Source organism: Pongo abelii, chromosome 11 (genome assembly GCF_028885655.2).
Source record: "Pongo abelii isolate AG06213 chromosome 11, NHGRI_mPonAbe1-v2.0_pri, whole genome shotgun sequence".
NCBI classification, from domain to species: domain Eukaryota; kingdom Metazoa; phylum Chordata; class Mammalia; order Primates; family Hominidae; genus Pongo; species Pongo abelii.
Window position 1 is genome coordinate 87449553 of NC_071996.2, and position 27605 is coordinate 87477157.

The 27605-nt window shown below is 33.9% G+C and overlaps 1 protein-coding gene across 1 annotated transcript in view; it reads left to right on the forward strand.

Moving 5' to 3' along the window:
* Positions 1 to 27605, forward strand: part of ZNF804A (zinc finger protein 804A) — a 357832-nt gene that overhangs the window by 132618 nt on the left and 197609 nt on the right. The gene's annotated exons all lie outside the window — the stretch shown is intronic.

A 27605-nucleotide genomic window follows, 5' to 3' on the forward strand; every position in this document is an offset into this window, starting at 1 on the left:
CATATTAGTGTTTTCATCCGAAATTGTAAAAACACAGGTTACTTTAATGAAAACATTTTTTAAGTAAGCTTTCTATTTCAGTTAAGTATTGGCTTATTGCTTTCAGTCTATATATTGGTCTGTTAAATGTACATTTTGATCACTATGAAAACAGCAATGATTTTCCATACAAGATTGTGTAATCCCTAGCAAAACTGTGATGATTTTGGTCACTAGATTGGTCTGCAGTGATGTAGGTATTTGGGGATTTCTATATTCAAGAAAGTATTTATTTTGCTTCTGTTCAAACACTTAATTATATATTAGAAGGACAGATACATGGATGGATGGATTTTAAAAATCTCTTTTATTCTTAAAAAGTTAGTTGACATATTGATGTGAAAATTAACATACTTAGAAATTAATGAAGATCCTTACATACTGTAGAATCTGTGAGGTTCAACACACTTTTGGCAGTTGTTATATATCTCTTATAATATTGTGTTTATTCTTTTACTTGTACTTCTCTTCCTTATCAAAATCTCCTAGCACTCATATGTGAATTAAATTTTTCAAAGTTATGCACCAGGAAAGGGCCATTGTAATCCTGCTTCAAGCAGCTTGTAGTAAAAGAAACACATTAATAAACTGTGCATAAATTCTTAAAAGATGGAAGAAGAAATGGCTTTGAATTACATTTATTACTTTATGTAAGTACTGCATGTAGAATATATGTGTTTAATGCTCTATGTACATTTATTTTTGTCTTAAGTGAAGAAAATGATAGCTGCTATAATTAAAAAATGTACATGATTTTGAAATCATGATATTTCCCATAGGAAGCAGAAAGAGAACATCATGGATGTGACATGATTACGTAAAAATGAAGACAGGCAAATAATCAGAGAGTTTTCCAATACAGAAATTCACAGAAGCATGAGAAAGCTTGGGAGGACGTGCATTATATAAATGAAAAGATACTAAGATCTACTGATATTATTAGATCGATGGAATATTAGTCACTGAATAATAGTCACTCTGTTATTAGCAAACTCTTGCTAAACCCAGACCTTGTGATGATGTCTGATTCTATAAATATGAATAAGAAAGTATTCTACTCTGAGTCCACCATCTAACTATAAAAAAGGGCAATTGTCCTTGGGACAATTCTTTTCTTTCTTTCTTTCTTTCTTTATTTTTCATTATTATTATACTTTAAGTTTTAGGGTACATGTGCACAATCTGCAGGTTAGTTACATATGTATACATGTGCCATACTGGTGTGCTGCACCCATTAACTTGTCATTTAGCATTAAGTATATCTCCTAAAGCTATCCCTCCCCCGTCCCCCCACCCCACAACAGTCCCCAGAGTGTGATGTTCCCCTTCCTGTGTCCATGTGTTCTCATTGCTCAATTCCCACCTATGAGTGAGAATATGCAGTGTTTGGTTTTTTGTTCTTGCAATAGTTTACTGAGAATGATGATTTCCAATTTCATCCATGTCCCTACAGAGGACATGAACTCATCATTTTTGTGGCTGCATAGTATTCCATGGTGTATATGGGCCACATTTTCTTAATCCAGTCTATCATTGTTGGACATTTGGGTTGGTTCCAAGTCTTTTCGATTGTGAACAATGCCTCAATAAACATACGTGTGCATGTGTCTTTATAGCAGCATGATTTATAGTCCTTTGGGTATACACCCAGTAATGGGATGGCTGGGTCAAGTGGTATTTCTAGTTCTAGATCCCTGAGGAATCGTCACACTGACTTCCACAATGGTTGAACTAGTTTACAGTCCCACCAACAGTGTAAAAGTGTTCCTATTTCTCCACATCCTCTCCAGCACCTGTTGTTTCCTGACTTTTTAATGAATGCCATTCTAACTGGTGCGAGATGGTATCTCATTGTGGTTTTGATGTGCATTTCTCTGATGGCCAGTGATGGTGAGCATTTTTTCATGTTTTTTGGCTGCATAAATGTCTTCTTTTGAGAAGTGTCTGTTCATGTCCTTTGCCCACTTTTTGATGGGGTTGTTTGTTTTTTTCTTGTAAATTTGTTTGAGATCATTGTAGATTCTGGATATTAGCCCTTTGTCAGATGAGTAGGTTGCGAAAATTTTCTCCCATTTTGTAGGTTGCCTGTTCACTCTGATGGTAGTTTCTTTTGCTGTGCAGAAGCTCTTTAGTTTAATTAGATCCCATTTGTCAATTTTGGCTTTTGTTGCCATTGCTTTTGATGTTTTAGACATGAAGTCCTTGCCCAAGCCTATGTCCTGAATGGTAATGCCTAGGTTTTCTTCTAGGGTTTTTATGGTTTTAGGTCTAACATTTAAGTCTTTAATCCATCTTGAATTGATTTTTGTATAAGGTGTAAGGAAGGGATCCAGTTTCAGCTTTCTCCATATGGCTAGCCAGTTTTCCCAGCACCATTTATTAAATAGGGAATCCTTTCCCCATTGCTTGTTTTTCTCAGGTTTGTCAAAGATCAGATAGTTGTAGATATGTGGCTTTATTTCTGAGGGTTTTGTTCTGTTCCATTGATCTATATCTCTGTTTTGGTACCAGTACCATGCTGTTTTGGTTACTATAGCCTTGTAGTATAGTTTGAAGTCAGGTAGCATGATGCCTCCAGCTTTGTTCTTTTCACTTAGGACTGACTTGGCGATGCGGGCTCTTTTTTGGTTCCATATGAACTTTAAAGTAGTTTTTCCAATTCTGTGAAGAAAGTCATTGGTAGCTTGATGGGGATGGCATTGAATCTGTAAATTACCTTGGGAAGGATGGCCATTTTCACGATATTGATTCTTCCTACCCATGAGCATGGAATGTTCTTCCATTTGTTTGTATCCTCTTTTATTTCCTTGAGCAGTGGTTTATAGTTCTGCTTGAAGAGGTGCTTCATGTCCCTTGTAAGTTGGATTCCTAGGTATTTTATTCTCTTTGAAGCAATTGTGAATGGGAGTTCACTCGTGATTTGGCTCTCTGTTTGTCTGTTATTGTTGTATAAGAATGCTTGTGATTTTTGTATATTGATTTTGTATCCTGAGACGTTGCTGAAGTTGCTTATCAGCTTAAGGAGATTTTGGGCTGAGACAATGGGGTTTTCTAGATATACAATCATGTCATCTGCAAACAGGGACAATTTGACTTCCTCTTTTCCTAATTGAATACCCTTTATTTCCTTCTCCTGCCTAATTGCCCTGGCCAGAACTTCCAACACTATGTTGAATAGGAGTGGTAAGAGAGGGCATCCCTGTCTTGTGCCAGTTTTCAAAGGGAATGCTTCCAGTTTTTGCCCATTCAGTATGATATTGGCTGTGGGTTTGTCATAGATAGCTCTTATTATTTTGAGATACGTCCCATCAGTACCTAATTTATTGAGAGTTTTTAGCATGAAGTGTTGTTGAATTTTGTCAAAGGCCTTTTCTGCATCTATTGAGATAATCATGTGGTTTTTGTCTTTGGTTCTGTTTATATGCTGGATTACATTTATTGATTTGCGTATATTGAACCAGCCTTGCATCCCAGGGATGAAGCCCACTTGATCATGGTGGATAAGCTTTTTGATGTGCTGCTGGATTTGGTTTGCCAGTATTTTATTGAGGATTTCTGCATCAATGTTCATCAAGGATATTGGTCTAAAATTCTCTTTTTTGGTTGTGTCTCTGCCAGGCTTTGGTATCAGGATGATGCTGGCCTCATAAAATGAGTTAGGGAGGATTCCCTCTTTTTCTATTGATTGGAATAGTTTCAGAAGGAATGGTACCAGTTCCTCCTTGTACCTCTGGTAGAATTTGGCTGTGAATCCATCTGGTCCTGGACTCTTTTTGATTGGTAAGCTATTGATTATTGCCACAATTTCAGCTCCTGTTATTGGTCTATTCAGAGATTCAACTTCTTCCTGGTTTAGTCTTGGGAGAGTGTATGTGTCGAGGAATTTATCCATTTCTTCTAGATTTTCTAGTTTATTTGCGTAGAGGTGTTTGTAGTATTCTCTGATGGTAGTTTGTATTTCTGTGGGATTGGTGGTGATATCCCCTTTATCATTTTTTATTGCATCTATTTGAGTCTTCTCTCTTTTCTTCTTTGTTAGTCTTGCTAGTGGTCTATCAATTTTGTTGATCCTTTCAAAAAATCAGCTCCTGGATTCATTAATTTTTGAAGGGTTTTTTATGTCTCTATTTCCTTCAGTTCTCCTCTGATTTTAGTTATTTCTTGCCTTATTCTAGCTTTTGAATGTGTTTGTTCTTGCTTTTCTAAGCGAGAAGGGAAGTTTGGAGAAAAAAGAATAAAAAGAAATGAACAAAGCCTCCAAGAAATATGGGACTATGTGAAAAGACCAAGTCTAAGTCTGATTTGTGTACCTGAAAGTGACAGGGAGAATGGAACCAAGTTGGAAAACACTCTGCAGGATATTATCCAGGAGAACTTCCCCAATCTAGCAAGGCAGGCCAACATTCAGATTCAGGAAATACAGAGAACGCCACAAAGATACTCCTCGAGAAGAGCAACTCCAAGACACATAATTGTCAGATTCACCAAAGTTGAAATGAAGGAAAATATGTTAAGGGCAGCCAGAGAGAAAAGTCAGGTTACCCTCAAAGGGAAGCCCATCAGACTAACAGCAGATCTCTCAGCAGAAACTCTACAAGCCAGAAAAGAGTGGGGGCCAATATTCAACATTCTTAAAGAAAAGAATTTTCAACCCAGAATTTCATATCCAGCCAAACTAAGCTTCATAAGTGAAGGAGAAATAAAATCCTTTACAGACAAGCAAATGCTGAGAGATTTTGTCACCACCAGGCCTGCCCTAAAAGAGCTCCTGAAGGAATCACTAAACATGGAAAGGAACAACAGGTACCAGCCACTGAAAAATCATGCCAAATTGTAAAGACCATCGAGGCTAGGAAGAAACTGCATCAACTAACGAGCAAAATAACCAGCTAACATCATAATGACAGGATCAAATTCACACATAACAATATTAACTTTAAATGTAAATGGACTAAATGCTCCAATTAAAAGACACAGACTGGCAAATTGGATAAAGAGTCAAGACCCATTGGTGTGCTGTATTCAGGAAACCCATGTCACGTGCAGAGACACACATAGGCTCAAAATAAAAGGATGGAGGAAGATCTACCAAGCAAACGGAAAACAAAAAAAGGCAGGGGTTGCAATCCTAGTCTCTGATAAAACAGACTTTAAACCAACAAAGATCAAAAGAGACAAAGAAGGCCATTACATAATGGTAAAGGGATCAATTCAACAAGAAGAGCTAACTATCCTAAATATATATGCACCCAATACAGGAGCACCCAGATTCATAAAGCAAGTCCTGAGTGACCTACAAAGAGACTTAGACTCCCACACATTAATAATGGGAGACTTTAACACCCCACTGTAAACATTAGACAGATCAACAAGACAGAAAGTTAACAAGGATACCCAGGAATTGAACTCAGCTCTGCACCAAGTGGAACTAATAGACATCTACAGAACTCTCCGCCCCCAAATCAACAGAATATATGTTTTTTTCAGCACCACACCACACCTATTCCAAAATTGACCACATAGTTGGAAGTAAAGCTCTCCTCAGCAAATGTAAAAGAACAGAAATTACAACAAACTATCTCTCAGACCACAGTGCGATCAAACTAGAACTCAGGATTAAGAAACTCACTCAAAACCGCTCAACTACATGGAAACTGAACAACCTGCTCTTGAATGACTACTGGGTACATAACGAAATGAAGGCAGAAATAAAGATGTTCTTTGAAACCAACGAGAACAAAGACACAACATACCAGAATCTCTGGGACACATTCAAAGCAGTGTGTAGAGGGAAATTTATAGCACTAAATGCCCACAAGAGAAAGCAGGAAAGATCCAAAATTGACACCCTAACATCACAATTAAAAGAGGTAAGTAGTTTTATAAGCAGCAATAGTAACATGTGGAAAGGCTTAGTTAGAGAGATGAAATAATGTGGTAATTTTAAGGCAGTAGGCTGATGCCTAAATTTTAAGATAAGAGTAACGTGAAACAGGTGCATTTCTCATTGATGCAGGGTATTTTAAAATTAGTGAATACATACAGTTATTCCTAGGGATTTATAATTATTTTTTGAGAATTAAAACTTTCACCATTGAATATTAGAATAAGACACAGTGATTAGCTACTAGGACTAGTTCAGCATATTGATTTGCCTGTTAAATATAGAATGACATTTGGAAATTTCTTAGCTTGTCTAAATCTATTTTTTACCTCCTATAAGAAGAGAATAACAGTGCTTACATGTAAGGTTGCTGTAAGTTTACACAGAGAGTGCTACTGAGGCATGTAAGAGTTGATTATTTTTTAATATAACTGTTATCTCATGGTTTTGAAGAAAATATTTAAATCGTGTTTCTATGTTAGCCAGCATCAGTATGATCTTCTCTGCTTAGTAAAGTTTAAATATACAATGTTATCTTTATCTATGTAACATTTTATTTTATAAAGTAAATATAAAATAATACGACTCTAACATCAATTTGAAGAAACTTCACCTACTCCAATAATAATTTTCCAGTGCCCAACTTGTTTGTAATTACCCATTTTGAAACTTTTATTTAGGAATATTTATAGATTCACAGAAAGTTGCAAAAATAGTACAGAGAGGTCCTGTATACCTTTCATCCTGTTTCCTCCATTGGCTGCATCTTCCATAACTGTAGTATAATATGAAAACCAGAAAATAACCAAGATGTAAAGTGTGTGGGTAGTTCTATATTATTTTACCACATAGGTAAATTTGTGTAACTACCACTGCAATCAAACACAGTATTATTTCACCACCAAGAAGCTCTCCCTGATGCTACCCCTTTATCCCCTTTATAGTCACACCCGCCTCTTCCCTACTCATCATTGCTAATCCCTGGTAACCATTAATGTGTTTTAGATCTCTATAATTTGTTATTCCAAGAAATCATATAGTTTCTGAATCTTTTGAGTTAGAATTTTTCATTCAGCATGATGTTCCTGACACACATTTAAGGTGTTTGCATTCATTTATAGATGATAGCTTTCTACTGCAAAGTAATATTTTATGGTATGGATGCACACAGTTTGCTTAAATATTTACCCACTGTAGGGCATTTTGGTTGTTTCCAGTTTGGGGCTACTGCAAGTGAAACGGCTATGAACAATAATATACATGCTTTTGTAAATAAATAAGTTTTCTTCATTTCTTTGGATAAATGCCCAGAAGTACAATTGCTAGATTGTATGCTATGCGTATTTCTAGAGTTTTAAGAATCTTCCCATTTCCCAGAGTGTTTGTGCCATTTTACAATCCCACCAGAAATATATGAGTTTCTCCACATAAGTTTCAGCATTTGGTATTGTCACCATTGTTTGTTTTATTTTAGCTCTTCAAATAGGTGTCTAGTGGTACACCTTATTGTGGTCTTAAGATACTCATATAAAATGAAAATACTCATTTTTGTAGGAACATATTTCTGAATAGGTAAAAATACCTTTATCTTTTCTAAATAAAGTATTGAATTGAAATTTGGAAAAATAAAATTCTGCTACATTATCAGAGAACTGTGGAAATTCAGAGAGAAAAAAAATGTATTTCCAGTTGGATAGGGCTGAAACCAGAATTTTGGACGAGAGTTAAGAAGCATTTCAAATTCTCATGAGAAAATAAATAATTACATAAATGCATTTCATGTATATCAGTGACAATTAAAAAAACAAACTAGCCAGTAATGTTCTTTGTATTAAAATTGCATTCGTTATCCATCTTTCTGCAACATGACTCCAAGAATTTACATTTATTATTTAAATATATCTCTTAAAAATACTTTTGTAAAAATACATAGTTATCCCTTGAATAAATGCCTTAGGTCTTAGGAAAGTATATACCTTGTAACAGTTTTGATCTAAAGATGCTAGCTCCATAGTCCCTAAATTTAAAAAAGAAAGGCCTATATGCAAAACATTAAAAGAACAGTTGTTTTCAGTATCATGCATGTTAATACAGCATAATAATAGTAAAATTTAGAAGTTGAATGCTCTAGCACTACAAACATTGAGGAGTTATGTGGAATTGGAATATAGTCTCCCTGATAATTTAACCAAAGTAAACCTTATCTATAAGCAAAATAACACATAAAACATAACGTTTTCTTTGCATTTTCTTAAAAGGAACTTTATATTTTTCAGAACATATGTTAGCATTTCATTTAGGGTCTTATTAAAAATGCCCTGGCATTTCTGTTTGTCTGAATAGAATTTCGCTCCCTCACACATCTTGAGCATTATAAAATACCACATTAACCTTTCTCACAGAGCTTGGCATAATACAGAAGATATACTTTTCCAGGAGAATGTATTATTCATTAAGTAAATAGTGGAAGCAATATGAAAGAATTGTCTGAGTACTAAAATTTAATCAAAGCAATTAAAGTCAAAGGTGTTAATATATTACCAGACATATCAGAGTCATTAAATATTGTTGGTCTCTTCCTGCAGGAATGAAATGGACTCCTACTGCAAGTACTCAGCTAAACTTTTATTATGCCTCATTATTTTTCTACTAACTCATGATGCCTAATTTAGTCCAAGTACTATGTATAAGATACATTTGATTTTATATTTTTCTGTTTGTGTATATTTTATAAATCATTTTTAACTATTTTAGTACCACTTTACAGATCTAAGATGATAATATCCCAGAGAAAATATTTTAAACATAACTAGAAATAATTTTATATACCAGGAATTTAATAATTTTCACAGCAAAAATATTGCATGCAATGCTTAATGATTTAATAGGGGATACTCACATGCCAAATGCTATCTATTTAATTCTACTAAACACTTTTACTTATAGTCAAATACAGTATAAGAAGTTATCAGTTTATGAGTATCTACAGTGTGGCAGATTCCATCTTAGATAGCTTGTTTCCAGAATTTCATTTGGTATTGTTATTATTGGCATTTTGCAAATTAAACTCAGAGAATAATCTGCCCAAGAACATTCAACTTGTAAATGGCAAACACAGTCTGTGAATTGAGAATATATTAAAAATAGCATTAGGTGGTTATTAACTGTGGATAACCAGATGCAGTAACAGGAAGTAATCAACATATAGCAGTCAGATGACCCAGACCTAAAAATATACTAGTTGAGTAACGCTTGTGAGTAGAGTTTTCAAATGAAATACCTACTAATTAAAAAATGAAGGAGGTATTTAAATATGCTGCTCTTTATAAAAAGGAAAGACATAATGCATTAAATCACCAGAAATAAAAATAACCAACTCGAGAAATATTTCTGAATTCCGAATATGAACAGGCATCTGAGGATACAAATATTAATAACATTTTAGAGACTATTTTCCAGTTCCATGCAATTTCTCAATGTTATGGGATGATGCACAAAAATTAAAGCTGATTTCTCGCTTTGAGCTATGCCATATTTTGATGCTTTTAATCACAATGAGTAGAAAAACTCAGATCATTAAATGACGGAGATCAATTTGTATTATTGCTTCTATGCTTTATCAAACTAGTTCCCAGCAATAGTCAGCAAATATCCATGTTGTTTCCAGCTTTAAGCCTGTGATTTCAGAATGGGTAATAAAGAAGACGATGGGACTTTGCACCTAGAGATTCCTTCTGGTCTGACAGACTGTCTGAAGATGGGTGGTATTCTAATTCCTCAGTACAGAAATCTGAGCCATGTGGATAACTGTTATAATTCTCTTATTTCACTTGTGACATTGGAAGAAGTTTCTTTCTATCCTGAAATAGAAACATGAAAAATAAGCCAGCATAATTTTCAAAAAGAGATCTTGATTTAGCTTTCTTAAGAAAAAAAATAATAGTAGTGTGTTAGTCTCTTTTTCTTCCTTTAAAAGTAAAATGTTATATATACTACATTTTTTATACACAATACAATACTATTTGGCTATTTTAAAAAAGGAAATGCTGTTATTCGCAGCAACATGGATGAACCTGGAGGACATGACATTAAGTGAAATAAGCCAAGCTCATAAAAACAAATACTGAATGATTTTACTTGTATGTGGGATCTAAAAATGTCCAATTCACAGAAGCAAAGACTAGACTAGTGGTTGCCAGAAGCTAGAGGGTTAAGAGATTGGGGAGATGTTATTGAAATAACACAAAATTTCATTTAGACAGGAGGAATAAGTTTAAGAGATCTATTGAACATCACGGTGCTAACAATATATTGTATATATTAAAATTACCAAAAGAATAAATTTTAAGTGCTCTCAACACAAAATATAAGTATGTGAGATAATTCATATTTTAATAGCTTGATTTAGCTATTCTACAATACATACATATATTAAAAATCATGTTGTATGCCACAAATACTTACAATTTTTACTTGTCAATTAAAATAATTTTTTTTAAGTAAAATGTTACTTCCTGAAATTAAAGGGTCTCAGCTCAGGAAAAAATACCTCATGATCTCCCATAAAAACATGAGTATATGCCAACAGTGAAACCATCTTTAAATATATTGCATTTGAAATGGAACCCATGATTTCAAATCACTTAGTTGGTTCAGTTCAGTCAGATTCTTGTTTTCAAAATTAAGTATTCTAATTTCCTCAGTGTTATCTCTTGTAAGCCAATTTACTCATCCAAAGTAATCTGAAAATCATATTGCTGTGCAAATCATTGAATGCAAAGTGAACAAAAAAATAGATTTATTCAGCTGATGGAAATGAGTTGCTTAATCAAACGTTGAATATAGACTGTAGAAATCATTTTGTTACTGACACATTTTTCCTCAACTCTATGTATTTATGTAGCACTTATTACTATAGTGTCTAGATATCTTGACAAATGTGTCATGCCAACATAAAACACTATAGTCTCTGGCCAAACCTATGGAAGTCCATATGGCACGCTGAACTATTCAAAAGCAAACACAAAAGTAAATCACCCTGTGTGATCAGGCATTGAATATTATCCTTAGCTTATCACGGTATGAATTTCTCTTTGCATGCCTGTCCTAAATACTCGTGGAATAAATATGTGCCATGGAAATTACTAGCATTGTCCTGACTCATAGTATATGACCAATAAATGGTAACTACTACTATTAATGTCACTACAAATATGGTTGCCATTACCTGAACAAACTCCTTAAGAGCTTATTTTGGTAAAATCAAGATTCAGCTAAATCTCAGGGACTTTTTTCTTATTCTTTAATTTTAGTAAGCTTATAATATCCTCTAGGTAATTGATTATAAAGACAATTTTCTTTAACTTGGTTACCATTTTTTAACAGTATTTTTTTAGAATAGTTTTAGGTTCACCACAATATTGAGCAGAAAGTACAGAAATTTCCTACACACTCCTTGTCCCTGTGTATCCATAATTTATTTCATTATCAACAACCCCTACCAGAGTAGTATATTTGTTACAATTGATGAATATACACAGACATATCATTATCACCTGGAATCAATAGTTTGTGTTAGGGTTCACTTGTTATACATTCTATGGGTTTTGACAAATGTATAATGACAGGCATCTGCCACTGTAGCATCATACAGAGTATTTTCACTTCCCTAAAAAATATTTGTGCTGTATTCACCCTTCCCTTTCCCCGACACCTGGCAACTACTGATCTTTTTACTGTTTCCCTAGTTTTGACTTTTCCAGAATGTCATATAGTTTGAAGCACAGTATGTAGCTTTTTCAGATTTGCTTCTTTCACTTGGTGCTATGTATTTATGTTTCCTCCATATCTTCTTGTGCCTTGATATCTCATTTCTTTTTAGCACTGAATAATATTCCATTGTCTGGATGTGCCATGGTTTATTTATCTATTCACTTACTAAAGAACATCTTGGTTGCTTCCAAGTTTTGGCAATCATGAATAAACCTGCTACATGCATCAATTTGTAGCTTTTTTTTTGTGGACATAAGTTTTGAACTTCTTTGAGTAAATACCAAGGAGCATGATTGCTGGATGGGATTGTAGGATTATGTTTACTTTGCTAAGAGACTGCTAAACTGGGCCGGGTGTGGTAGCTGATGCCTGTAATCCAAGCACTTTGAGAGGACAGGGTGGGTGGATCACCTGAGGTCAGGAGTTCGAGACCAGCCTGGCCAACATGGTGAAACCCTGAAACCCTGTCTCTACTAAAAGTACACAAATTAGCCAGATGTGGTGGCGGGCGCCTGTAATCCCAGCTACTCAGGAGGCTGAAGAAGGAGAATTGCTTGAACCTGGGAGGCAGAGGTTGCAGTGAGATCGTGCCACTGCACTCCAGCCTGGACAACAAGGGCTAGACTCTGTCGCCAAAAAAAAAAAAAGAAAAGAAAAAAGAAAAAAAGAAACTGCTAAACTGTCTTCCAAAGTGGTTGTATCATTTTGCATTCCCACTAGCAATAAATGAGAGTTCCCATTGCTCTACATCCTTGTCAGCATTTGGTGTTGTCAGTGTTCTGGATTTTGGCCATTCAAATAGATATGTAGTGATGTTATAGCGTTGTTTTAACTTGGATTTCCCCAGTAACGTATGATGTGGAACATCTTTTTATATGCTCATTTTCCATTTGCATATCTTCCTCAGTGAGATGTCTGTTAAGGTCTTTAACACTTTTTTTTTTTTTTTTTGAGACGGGGTCTTGCTCTGTCATCCAGACTGGAGTGCCGTGGTACAATCATGTCTCACTGCAGCCTCAACCTCCTAGACTTAAGTGATTCTCCCACCTCAGCTTCCTGAGTAGCCGGGACTACAGGCATGCACCACACTACCTGGCTATTTTTTATTTTTATTTTTCTGTAGAGATGATGTCTCTCTATGTAGTCCAGGCTGATCTCGAACTTTTGATCCCAAATGATTCTTCTGCCTCAGCCTTTCAAAAATGCTGGGATTACAGATGTGAATTAAAACACCTGGCCTTTTACCCATTTCTTAATTGGGTTGTTTGTATCCTTATTAATAAACTGTAAATGTTTCTTTGTATAATTTGGTAACAGACCATTATCAGAGATGCAATTTGCAAATATTTTTCCTAGTCTTTGAATTGTATTTTTATCCTCTTGACAGTGTCTTTCATGGATCAGAAATGTTTAATTTGGGAGAGGTCTAGCTTATCAGTTCTTTCTTTTGTGGATTTTTTATTTGGTGTTGTATCCAAAAATATCGTGCCAAACTCATCATCTAAGTTTCTTTCTATGTTATCTTCTAGAATTTTATAGTTTTGTATTTCACATTTAGGTCTGGACTCTGATTTAATTTTTGTGACGGGTGTAAGGTTTGTGTTTAAACTCATTTTTTTTTGCATGTCAATATCCAGTTGTACTAGCATACTTTGTTGAAAATACTCTTCTTTGCCATTATATTGTCTTTTCTCTTTTGCTAAAAATCAGTTGACTATATTTGTGTGGGTTTACTTCTGGACCTTCTATCATGTTTCATTGATCTATTTGTCTATTTTTTCAACAATACCACACTGTCTTGATTACCGTAGACTAAGAATAAGTCTTAAAGTTGGGTAATGTCAGCCCCTCAACTTTGTTCTTCTTTATGACTGTGTTGGCTATTCTGCATCTTTTACCTCTCCCTATAAATTTTGCTTTGTCAATATCTTCAAAATAACTTGCAGATATTTTTACTGGAATTGCATTTAATCTGTAAATCAACTTGGGAAGTAGTGACATTTCAAATATATTGAGATTTCCCATCCATGAACGTGGAATATATTTCTATTTATTTAGTTATTTAATTTCTTTCATCAGAGTTTTGTACTTTTCCTCATATAGATACACATTTTTTAAGTTTATACCTAAGTGTTTTATTTTGGGGGATACTAATGTCTAATGTAAATGGTGTTGTGTTTTTCATTTTATTCCCCACTTGTTCATTTGGCAGATAGGAAAGCAACTAGCTTTTCTATATTAATCCTGTGTTTTGCAACCTTGCTGTAATTGCCTATTAGTCCCAGGTCTGTTGCCATTGTTGTTGATTCTTTTTTATTTTCTACATAGATGATCATGTCATCTGTGAACAAAGACAGTGTTATATCTTCCTTCCAAATCAGTGTATCTTTTCTTTTCTTGTCTTGTCTTATTAATTAGAGCTTCCAATATGATATAGAAAAGGGGGAGTTACAAGGGACATCTTTGTTTTGTTCCTGATCTTAGTCAGAAGGCTTTGAGTTTCTCACCATAAAGTGTGATGCTAGCTATAGATTTATTGTGGATATTCTTTATCAAGATGAGGAAGCTTCTCTCTATTCCTATTTTATGTTTGAGGTTCTGTTATTTATGAGTGTTGAATTTTCTCAAAACCCACTTCTGAATTTATTTCTATGCTCCTGTGATTTTTTCTTCTGTAACCTGTTGATGTAATATATTACATTAATTGATTTTTGAGTTTTAAATGAGTTTTCTATGTGTGGGATAAATTACACTTAGTTGTGATGTATTATTATTTTTATGAATTATTGGGTTTGATTTGATATAATTTGGAGGGGAGTTTTTTACATTTCTGTCCGTGATAGTTCTTGGTCTGTGGTTTCCTTATCTTTGTCTGATTTTGGTATTAGAAAAATGCTGGCCTCATGGAATGACTTAGAGAACATTCTTTCTGCTTTGATCTTGTGAATAAGATGTTAGAGAATTAGTATAATTTCTTCCTTACATATCTGGTAGAATACTTTAGTAAGCCCATCTGGGCTTTGTATGTTCTGTTTTGGAAGATTGTAAATTATTAATTCAATTTATTTAATAGATGGAGGCTTATTTAGATGGTCTATTCTTTTGTGAATTTTGGCAAGTTGTAGCTTTTAAAGAAATTGTCCCTTTCTTCTAGGTTATCAAACTTGTGGACATAAATTTATTCATAGTATCCCTTTATGACTCTTTTAGTGTTTATGTAATCTGTGGTTATGTCTCTTCTTTAATTTCTAATTTTAGCAATTTGTGTGCACTTTTTTTTTCTCAGTTAGCTTGTCTAGAGACATATCATTTTGTTGAGCTTTTGGTGACTGTATTTTAGCTTTCTTTACTGATTTCACTGATTATGGCTGTTTTTTTTAGTAACATTGTTTCTTTCTTCTGCTTACTTTGTATTTAATCTGTTCCTCTTTTTCTATTTATTTATTTATTTATTTGATATTATTTTGAGATAGGATCTTGCCCTGTCACCCAGCTGGAGTGCAGTGGTGTGGTTGATCATAGCTCACTGCATGCTCGAACACCTAGGCTCAAGATCCTCCTGCCTCAGTAACTAGGACTGCAGGCATATTCCAGCATTTCCCATTTTTCTATTTTCCTAAGGTGGAAGCTTAGATTGTTGAATTTTAGATCTTTTCGTTTTTCAGATATGTGCTTTATTCTGTAAATTACCTTCTAAACACTGTTTTTGCTACATCCTACAAAATTTTGTAAATTGTGTTATTTTAATTTAGTTCAAAATATTAAAAAAATTCTCATGAAATTTCTTCTATGACTTATGTGTTATTTAGAAGTGTGTTATTTAATCTCTAAATATTTTGGGATTTTCCAGCTATCCATCTGTTACTGATTTCAAATTTAATTCCATTGTGGTCTGTGAGTAAACATTACATGATTCCTCTTATTTTATAATTTGTTGAAGTGTGTTTTATTGCCCAGAATATGGTTCATCTTGGTGAATGTTCCATGTGAAGTAGAAAAGAATTAGTATTCTGCTATTGTTTGATAATGTTGTTTATAGATGTTCATTATATTTAGTTGATTGATGGTATTTTTGAGTTCAGCAGTGCCCTGACTTTTTGTCTGCTCATTCTGTCCATATCTGGCAAAATGATGCTGAAGTTTCAAACTATTATGGTGATTCACCTGCTTTTCCTTGCAATTCTATCAGTTTTTTCCTCGTATAACATGATGCTTTGTTGTTAGGTGCATTTAAATTAATGATCGTTATGTCTTCCTGGAGAATTGATCCCTTTATTATTATGCAATGTCTCCCTTATCTCTAATAACTTTTCTTGCCCTAAAGACTGCACTGTCTGTATTAACATAACCACTCCTGCTGCTTGTTAATTAGTATTTGCATCATATGTCTTTCTCCAACCACTTTAATCAATATGAGTTTTTATATGTAAAGTGTATTGCTTCTAGATAACATGTAGTGGATCTTGTTTTTTAACCCTCTCTAATAATGTTTGTCTCTTAATTGTTGCATTTAGTCCATTGGTGTTTAAAATGATTATCTATATAGTTGGATTTCTATTTACCACTTGGTTTTTTTCAGTTTATTTTTTAAAAATAATTCTTTCCTTTTCTTTCTTATATAGGTCCAAGATCAGGCTGCAAAATACAATGAAAGGCCTGATTTATGAAATAAATATTTACATTACCTATCATTCTCAGCAAACTAACACAGGAACAGAAAACCAAACACTGCATTTTCTCACTCATAAGTGGGAGTTGAATAATGAGAACACATGGACACAGGGAGGGGAACATCACACACCGGGGCCTGTTTGGGGGTGGGGTGTTAGGGAAGGGATAGCATTAGGAGAAATACCTAATGTAGGTGATGGGTTGATGGGTGCAGCAAACCACCATGCACGTGTATACCTATGTAACAAACCTGCATGTTCTGCACATGTATCCCAGAACTTAAAGAATAACTTTAAAAATAAATAAATCTTACAATTTACATATTATTACATTAATTTCTGGTACTCAATGTTGAAGGTAAAAAAATGATAGTATTTGATGATTAGCGTTAGAGAAATTGCTCTTTAGCATGACAGTTTGTGGAGTAAAACAGTGGTTTTCCAAGAGCAGTCTTCATATCAGTGCTAATTCATAGTTTTTATTCTGCAAGCCAAAATGAGGAAAGTAAGAAAACTATACGTAGTTTACTAGGGGCAGAACTAATCATGTGGAAGTTTGTGGGAAATGGTGAAGCAAAAATACTTAAAAATTACTGTAATACTTTTAGCCACCACCACCACACAGGCACAGAGATAAAACATAGAGTAGATGATTTACTTTTATATTTCATTGTAGTCCATCACAATCTAATATGAAATATAAGCATCCTGAAAGATAGGAAATGTACCGGATCCTGAATAAAGCTTGGCTTACTGATAACATAAGACATTTCATAGTCTTTCCATTTTGATGTTCAGTCTCCCCTCAGTTTCATTCTAACACATGCACATGCCCCTTAATGTCTAGGCTACACCTTAAGTTCTTTATTGATTGCTTACAGGATGAAAAACACAGCATAGGGCAACATGATTTCCATGTGATCCTGACCTTACCAATTTCTTAGGCTAGCAGCAGGGAGACAATTTTGTCTACTGCTCTTTATTGAAAGTATTTTTGTTCGATATTATTTGCTATCTTTGATATTTAAATGACCATTAGTTTATTAAAATATGGAGGCAATAGAAAATAAGTGTTCATAGAGAAAATGTGGTACATATACACTATGGAATACTATGCAGCCATAAAAAGGAATAAGATCATGCGCTTTGCAGAGACATGGATGAAGCTGGAAATCCTCATCCTCAGAAAGCTAACACAGGAACAGGAAACGAAATACCACATGGGAGTTGAACAATGGGAACACATGGACACAGGCAGAGTAACAACACAACTGGGGCCTGTTGGGTGATGGGGGCGAGGGGAGGGAACCTAGATGATAGGTCAATGCAGCAAACCACCATGGCACACATATACCTATGTAAGAAACCTGCATGTTCTACACATGTATCCCAGAACTTAAATTTAAAAAAAAAAAGAAAGAAAGAAAATATGTGTTCTAGTTTGTTTGTTTTTAACTTAACAGTGATTAATTCGTTTTCTAATTAGGTGATCTCATTTATAAATAATAAGTTTTTTCTCTTCCCTTCCAATATTTAGAACTCGTATTCCTTTTTCCTTTTTTTTTTTTGCATAAAGCACTGGCCAGGACTTCCAGTACTATACTAAATAGTGGTGGTATTTATGAACATCCTTGTGTTTTTTCTGTATTAAAGAGAATATATTAAACACTGGTTCATTGAGAATAAGTTTTGTTGTAGATGTTGTTACTTGTATCAAATTTTAAAAATTCCCTTTACTACTTTTTTTTTTGAGATGGAGTCTCACTCTGTTGCCCAGGCTGGAGTGCAGTGGCGCTATCTCAGCTCACTGCAAGCTCGACCTCCCGGGTTCATGCCATTCTTCCGCCTCAGCCTCCTGAGTAGCTGGGACTACAGGCAGCCGCCACCATGCCCAGCTAATTTGGTGTATTTTTTTTAATAGAGACAGGGTTTCACCGTGGTAGCCAGGATGGCCTCGATCTCCTGACCTCGTGATCCACCTGCCTCGGCCTCCCAAAGTGCTGGGATTACAGGTGTGAGCCACCGTGCCCGGCTTTACTACTCCTTTTTAAGCTATTTTTAAAATCATGAAATAGTGTTGAATTTTGTCATGTGAATTTTCTGTAATAATTGATAAACTGTATGCATTTTATTCTGTAATACAATTTAATGATTTACAATGATAGTCATTTGTGTAAAACCTTATGCTTAGTGCTTTTGAACATGTTTATGTAATTATCATTAATATCTCTCTAAACTAAAAAATAAACATGATTTGCTGACCTGTTTATTTACTTGATTTTAATTAATAAATATGTTTAATTTTCTCATATTTATTTCAAATTATATTTGTCTATGCCATTCATAAGAACTAAGGTGTTATAAATATTCATATGGACTTTCATAGTAATATACATTTTTCTAGCCTACATGAATAAACTCTTCGACTTGAATAAGTATTAACTGGGTCCAGGACAAGAATTGCATTTGAAAAGATAACATATATTTCTCTTTTTTTTTTTCTTAGATTTTGTTTTTTTTTTATTTTATTTTATGTATTATTATTATTATGCTTTAGGTTTTAGGGTACATGTGCGCAATGTGCAGGTTAGTTACATATGTATACATGTGCCATGCTGGTGCGCTGCACCCACTAACTCGTCATCTAGCATTAGGTGTATCTCCCAATGCTATCCCTCCCCCTGCCCCCTACTCCACAACAGTCCCCAGAGTGTGATGTTCCCCTTCCTGTGTCCATATGTTCTCATTGGTCAATTCCCACCTATGAGTGAGAATATGTGGTGTTTGGTTTTTTGTTCTTGAGATAGTTTACTGAGAATGATGATTTCCAATTTCATCCATGTCCCTACAAAGGACATGAACTCATCATTTTTTATGGCTGCATGGTATTCCATGGTGTATATGTGCCACATTTTCTTAATCCAGTCTATCATTGTTGGACATTTGGGTTGGTTCCAAGTCTTTGCTATTGTGAATAATGCCGCAATAAACATACGTGTGCATGTGTCTTTATAGCAGCATGATTTATAGTCGTTTGGGTATATACCCAGTAATGGGATGGCTGGGTCAAATGGAATTTCTAGTTCTAGATCCCTGAGGAATCGCCACACTGACTTCCACAATGGTTGAACTAGTTTACAGTCCCACCAACAGTGTAAAAGTGTTCCTATTTCTCCACATCCTCTCCAGCACCTGTTGTTTCCTGACTTTTTAATGAATGCCATTCTAACTGGTATGAGATGGTATCTCATTTTGGTTTTGATTTGCATTTCTCTGATGGCCAGTGATGGTGAGCATTTTTTCATGTGTTTTTTGGCTGCATAAATGTCTTCTTTTGAGAAGTGTCTGTTCATGTCCTTCGCCCACTTTTTGATGGGGTTGTTTGTCTTTTTCTTGTAAATTTGTTTGAGTTCATTGTAGATTCTGGATATTAGCCCTTTGTCAGATGAGTAGGTTGCAAAAATTTTCTCCCAATAACCTATATTTCTCAAAAAATAAAATAAAATATCAGATCTGGCCAGGCGCAGTGGCTCATGCTTATAATCCCAGCACTTTGGGAGGCCGAGGCAGGCAGATCACCTGAGGTCAGGAGTTTGAGACCAGCCTGACCAACATGGAGAAACCCTGTCTCTACTGAAAATACAGAAAAATTAGCCATGTGCGGTGGTGCATGCCTGTAATCCCAGCTACTTGGGAGGTTGAGGCAGGAGAATCACTTGAACCTGGGAGGTGGAGGGTGCATTGAGCTGAGATCATGCCATTGCACTCCAGCCCAGGCAACAAAAGTGAAACTTTGTCTAAAAAAAAAAAGAAAATATCAGATCTAAGGAGAAATGGAAGACAATGAAGTGAAAGTTAAAATGGGAAAATAAATAATACTGATTAGTGGCAAGGCAAGCTGAAAAATAGAGAAAATCAGTTTTGAGAAATTGATGGATGAGCACTGCTCAAAAAAGGACAGAGTACATGTGTAAGCATTTAACTTCCTAGGGTTCCCAGAGTCAGAAACAGTTGGGAAGCTTAAAAAAAATGTGGACAATTAGAGTCTTAGAATGAATCTTTTCCTGAGCTCCACTTGTTACTTTGATGATCCTTTTGGATACATAGCTTAATAGACTATGTTGACATCAAATTATAGATAAATTACCTTATCTAAGGATAATTAAATGGTTTACTGTACAAAGGCATTATTGTAAATTAGAACATAGTTCATTTCACACCTGTGATCAAGTTAGCATTAGTGTATTCTTTTTAGTCCCATTATATTCCATTTGCTGCATTCACTTTGTGCATCTAAAGGACTAGTTTCCAACAACCCCACCTTTGGCAAGTATCCCAAAGTATCATCAAAGTAACAAATGGAGTTCAGGAAAAGATTCATTCTAAGATACTAATGTAATTGAAAATAATTTGTTATGCAAAAGTTGGTAAACACAATGTGTACAACTGTGTGCTCAAAATAAATAGAAGCAAGACGTCTACAAAGCATATAAAAGAGGAAGTTGAGCCTATTCTAATTTTATGTATGTTTTGCAGGTATAATATAAAACACTTCCACAGACAGCAAAGAAAATAAGTATCAATTAAAATTCAATTGACATGTTATCAAAACAGTTAATTTATTTATCTTTGGTTTGTAGAATCATTTATGATAATTAGCAAATAAACACAAGGTTGAAATTTTACACGATTCTGAAATTTGATTGTAGGATAAACAATAATAACTTTGATTCCATAAACCTTTTATCATGCTGACTAAATTTAAAGCTTGAGATTTTATTTTAGCTCCCACGATTATTTTGGAATACAGTTGTATGAACAGAAATTGAAAGTTTTATATTAATTATATTAGGTTGCATTTGATCCCTAATTGCACCCACCATGTACATGCTTAATTATAAACTCAAGGAATAACAATCGTCATGTATTCTCCAAATAAGAGTCACAAATTAGTCTTATTGTAGTTACATGCTGATCTGAAAGGCTTAAGCAAGAAGAATATTGGCTATTGTTAATAATTCCTGCCATATGTTGTGATTAACAAATAAAAAGACGATTTCATGACTTTTTTTGCCGTGTAGGGGGAACAGCATCTCACTCCATCACCCAGGCTGGAGTGCAGTGGCACGGTCCTGGCTCACTGCAACCTCTGCATCCCGGGTTCAAGCGATTGTTGTGCCTCAGCCTCCATAGTAGCTGGGACTACAGGTGCTCACCACAACGCCTGGCTCATTTTTGTATTTTTAGTAGAGACAGGGTTTTGCCATGTTGGCCAGGCTGATCTCGAACTCCTTACAAGAAGTGATCCTCCAGCCTCGGCCTCTCAAAGTGCTGGGATAACAGGTGTGAGCCACCATGCTGGGCCTCATGACTATTCTTTATAGAACTAATGCAAAATACAGATATACAATAGCTTACTTCCATACACAACCACTCAATGTCCCCTGTTCTTCAGATCTTATATGTTTTAGCCTTTTTGTCTCTGCCTGTATGCCTTAGCTCTAAGCCAAATATCAAATAATTGAAAACTGACTATGATTAGAATCAGTGCAGGCATTCTCCAACATTCATTTGTATATTTAAACATATATTTTTTTCAAAAAAATTAACTCAGTTGTTGAATTAATTGAAATAGAATGAAATACAATTTTCTTGTAAGATTTATCACTTGTTTTTCTGTATTTTAATCAACCATCTGTGACAATTTTGTTCATGACTTGGTAAATGAATCCTGAAACTCATTCAACACCTGTTTAAATTCAATATTTCAAGGGACTCATAGTCTCATACTGTGCCACATTAGTGCTTCAGTCAACTCCATAAGTGGAATTTCATATTTTTTGTGTATTCTTAAGACTCCTCAAGTTCCTGTCTTCTCTATTAAGGCTCATGTGCATTTGTTAGAAATATCAAATGTGACTAGTACCAGGTGAATATATTTTAGAAATGTCCAATTGATATTTATGGTCACAATAATAATGTGCAGGGAGATGAGCAAGTTTTCTAAGGGTGTTAAATAGCATTAGAGTGTTGCCTCTTTACAGTGCTTACATAATATGCTTAGTGAACACTATGCAAAGACTGCACTTTGATTTTCTGATGAAGCTGAAGAACATGTCTTAAACTCAGAATATTTCAGAGGACAAATCTTTTATTTCTCAAGCATAGATTTATTATTTATTTCTCAAGCATAGATTTATTAGTTTTTTCAAAATTATCTTTCCCTGTGATTAAGTAAAACCTCAGGAAACTTTTAGAAAGATGATAGCTGTGAGAAACAGCTGGGATAGAAGTTAACTTGTTTTTAGGGCAAGAGAAAGAAGTTCCCCATTAAAGTATTTGTAATTTAGTTTGTAAATTTAAAATTTTAGTAACATTCTGTCTTATATTCAACTTATTTCTAAGTTTTTGAATTTTTAACATGTTGAAAGTCATGAAGTTGATATGGGGGATTTCAACTATAAAGACAGAATATAAAAATTCATTAAGATTAGGATAAATATTCATTTATCTTCACCACTGTGAGAGAGAGCTTTAGGACCTAGCAGAAATTACTCAACTATTTCCTTTCCTTCATCTGTAAAGCAGACTTTATAATAATACTTAATTCAGGAGTGTAGTGCAAGGATTAAATGATCAGTGACTACAGTTAATAGATGTTGGTTGTAAAATTATAAAGATTAGAATTAAAGTAATTTGAATTGCAAAGTTAGGGAATAATCTGCAATACTCTCACTTCTGACACCAATTGTAAGTTCGAGTCTCCAAGACCACCACTTCTGACACAAACTGCAAATTTAGATGTTCCCAAGATTACCCTCAGTTTCAGTTCTTCACTAGAACTCATTGAACTCACTGAAAGCAGGTATACTGACAGCTACAGCTTCTTTTCTTGAAATAATAAAGATTAAATCATCCAAAGGAAGAGTTGTATGGGGCAGAGTTTAAGAAAGTAGTAAACACTGAAGCTTTCAGTTGTTCTCCTTCAGTAAAGTTGCAGACAGCACTAACTTTCCTGGCAGTGATGTATGACTATTTGCACAAAATATTGCCAATCAGGATAGCTGACTTGAGGCTTGGTATCCATCCTTTTTATTGCAGATTCATCAACACATTTAATTGCCCATATGAGTATCCTCAGACTTCAGCCCCTCTAGATCTCCGGGAGGCAGAGCTGATACTGTGTGACTCAAAGTCCCCACCATAAATCGCACAATATCTGGCATGACCCTGGGCTAAACAAAGATACTTTTATCAGGCAGGGCATTCAAAGGCTTGGAGATTACTTCTCAGGAGCCAAGAGCAAAGGACATATCTCTCCTTGGGCAGGAATAATTACTTACTATAGCTACACTGCTGAAGTTCTAAATGCTAATATTAGTGTTTCAGAATAGAAACTCAAATATGTAGAAAAATATACAGGTAATATTTGATGCTACCCATTCTTTTAAATAGTTAATAATACACAGTTATCATAGGCTTTCCATTGTGATAAACTGGTCATTCTTCTAGAAGCAAAATGTTAATTATGCCTTAATAGTTTCTGTTTCAGTGTACAAGTAATTAGAATTTTATTTGCCCTCTGGAAAGCAAGTAACATTTTTCAAACTATAGAGAAGCAATACAGTCGTCATTCTGCACTTGTTTATAATAAATATTTTTGCATTTCAATTTATATATTCAGTCTAATTTTTATTTTTATTCTACATTTAGTTTTAGAAATTGATTCTTATCAATAAGATATAAAATCTGCTCTTATAAAGTAGCCCTGTTGTTGTAAGTGTAAGGTACCAATTTACAGATCATTTTGAAAGAAGTAACCTTTCTTTTTAATCATTTAGTCTCAGATACGGTGTGTAACCATACAGACAAGTATTTTTGTGCATTCATTTCACTCATTATGATAATAAGCTTAAAGAGAGAAAAGCTGTTCTATTTCTTATTCTCCATTGTTAAACCTGTGTAAGTGTTCCAATTACCATAATTTTGAAAAAAAATTATGGCTTAAAATTCTCAGGTAATATATTCCCTTTCATGATTCAATTTCATTTTTTGTATTCAGACGAAAGTACCTGACAGCTGCCTTTGAATATGTTTCATGGGTATTTGCAAAGAGTAAAGTATAGGGTAGGAATGAAAAGAGGATAGAACAAAGTTGATTCTGACAACCTATCACCTGATAGAAAGAATAAGATATTTTTGCATATTGTATGGCACTTAGATAAAAATAAAATAAACTTGCAGTAACTACTTTATTTCCTAAGTTTTCTTTAGAATTTTCACATTGAATTGAACTGCCTCAGAACGTGCTTTGTAGCCACTTGGTCAATAAATATTTATAAATATTTGTTGGTCACCTTTTAGGTTCTAGGATTATGGTGAAAAAATATAGAAAAATAGATAAATAAATATATATATATACATACACACATAGCAAAGTTCTAAATGCTATTTATATGTGTGTATGTATATAACTATATGTGTGTATATATATAACTATATATATATAACCAAATATATATAACTATATATATAACCAAATATATATAACTATATATATAACTGTATATAACTATATATATAACCATATATATATAACTATATATATAACTATATATAACTATATATATAACTATATATATAACTATATATAACTATATATATAACCATATATATATAACTATATATAACCATATATATATAACTATATATATATAAAACTATATATATAACCATATATATATAACTATATATATATATATAAAAAACTATATATATATATAGCTTCCAACTTCTAAGACGTAGGAGTCTAATAGGAACAGATCTCAATCTGGTGAAAGCGAGCCACGTTGTAAATAAACACATAAAAAAAATCTCATAGTTCTCAGTTTCAGGCTCATGGAGTCGACTTTACTCTCAGCCAATCTGTCTAATATTGAGTTTGAAGATTTTTCTCTTTTAGACAGTGAAAATTTCTGGTATATATCTTTGCCATCTTGTTTGGAATTATAATCTATAGTTGGAAAAATTGATGTTTTTTGTCTCATTCATTAATAATCACCTGACCTTAACATAGCCTAGGCAGTACTCTATATCTGTCTCTTTCCCCTTTTGAGATCACCAGACTGAAATCCTTTCCAATCTTTCCTAGTGTAATAAGCAGCATCATTATCCACCCAACTTGAATTCAAACCCAAAACCTCTAAATTATTCTTAAATCTTCTGACTTAACATCCAATGAATCAGCAAGTTATATCAACTCTATTTCAAGAATTATTGGGAATGCATCTATTTGTTTCTAATAGCAATGGTATTCTTGACTCACTTTATATTGTTCATAATTGATGCCTTTGAACAGTGGTCCGATAAGCATTAATTTTGATTATTTCCATTTGGGGAGCTTTCCAAGTAAAATGTTTACTCATGTATATCTATTATTATTTTAATTTGTCTTGAAGTGCAATAGTATTTTAAACAAATGAAAGATAAAGAATGTTAAGATAAAATCACAGAAACAAACTTTAAAATTCTAAATGAAACTGCATACATGGAATGCATTGCATGACACTATATTTAGTAGGCTCAATAAATATCAAATTAGAAAATATAGGCCTCATTATTTTGAATTTCCGCACATAATATTAAAATATTAAAATGGGAGAAATAAGAGACTCCCAAGACTTAAAATATTTAATGGTGGTATATTTTGCATATATCTATACTTAGTTTATTCTTACTGTGATTTAATTTATAACAGAATAAATTGGAAATGCTATAAATTTGATGCGTGTTTTTAGAAGCACTCTATATGGCATTCAAAATAGACATGAAGTATAAAAGCCTAAGGTGAAGGGAATTTAGTAGTGTAAGAAGTAATTAGCTGCCTAGAGAATCCTGTAAGTAGTGTGTGGTCATCATTATATTGACATCTATGCATTAGTTTTGGATTCATATGGTAATATCTTATTATAAATAAGCATTAAAATGAATCCATTTTCTATTACTTAAAATAACCACTTGTTAATGGGCACAAATAACACAGGAAGTGGAGAACTGCTCTATTTCAGCTCTACCATCTCCTAGCCATGTGAGCCTTTATGGATCTAGGTAAATGCCTTTACTTTTCTGCTCTTCATTTTCTTTATCTACTAATTAGAACTATACATAACTACCCTTTATAACTCATAGATTATTACAAGGATCAAACCAACACATTGCAATTATTTTGTATTATATATAGTATAAGTACATAATATTATCATAGAATGTACTGAATGTTTGTGTCTCCCCAAAATTCATATGGTGAAAGCCTAACCCCTAAGGTGATTTTAAGAGGTAGTGCCTTTAAAAGGTGATTAGACCATGAGGGTGCAACCCTCATGAACAGGATTAGTGCCCTTATAAAAGAGGCCCTAGAGAGACCCATGCCCCTTCCACCATGTGAGGACACAGCAAGAAGGAACATCTATGAACCAGAAAGCAGACCCTCACCAAAGTCTGAATCTGTTGGAACCTTGATCTTGATCTTCCAATACTCCAGAACCATGAGAAGGGAATTTCTTTGTTTTTTAAGCTACCCATTCTGTAGTGTTTTGTTAGAGCAACCCAAACAAAGTAAGACATAATGTTTCCAAAAACAATAATATGGTTTCCTCTGAAAAGTATTAACAACTCAAGTAAGTGTTAGTTTACAAGTGTGTATACAATTGAATTAAATAACTCCAAAACAAAACTTCATTCCTAACATTTCCTGTTCACCAAACAACTATCTGTATAAATGTGCAGTTTATTTTTTACAATTAGCTCCCAATTATTATTTTAAGTAGATTTTCCCTCTATGACCTCAAGTCCTAATCATGTGGGATGAAAAAAAATATTTCAGACAATACAGCCAGAAAGACCAGATTACAGTAATGTGTCTATTATATTGTTTTTTGACCATAGGCAAGTTGTTCACATATCTATTCAGTGGGAAAAAGTGCCTTTTAAAAACATTGTTGCTCTAAGAATTGAGTTATTTGCTTTATATTACTTACCATTGTGCCTGCTGCATAAAAACATGCTTAGTGTATTATACCTATTTTTACATGTATAGCACAAAATAGAGAATATGTACAATGCCCAGTATTTACTCAAGAATAACAGATATTGGCATTGTACTATTGTTGAATATAAAACCATTAAATTTGAAACTATACCCTACATTAATGTTCCCGGTTTTACGAAGAAAAAGGTAACAC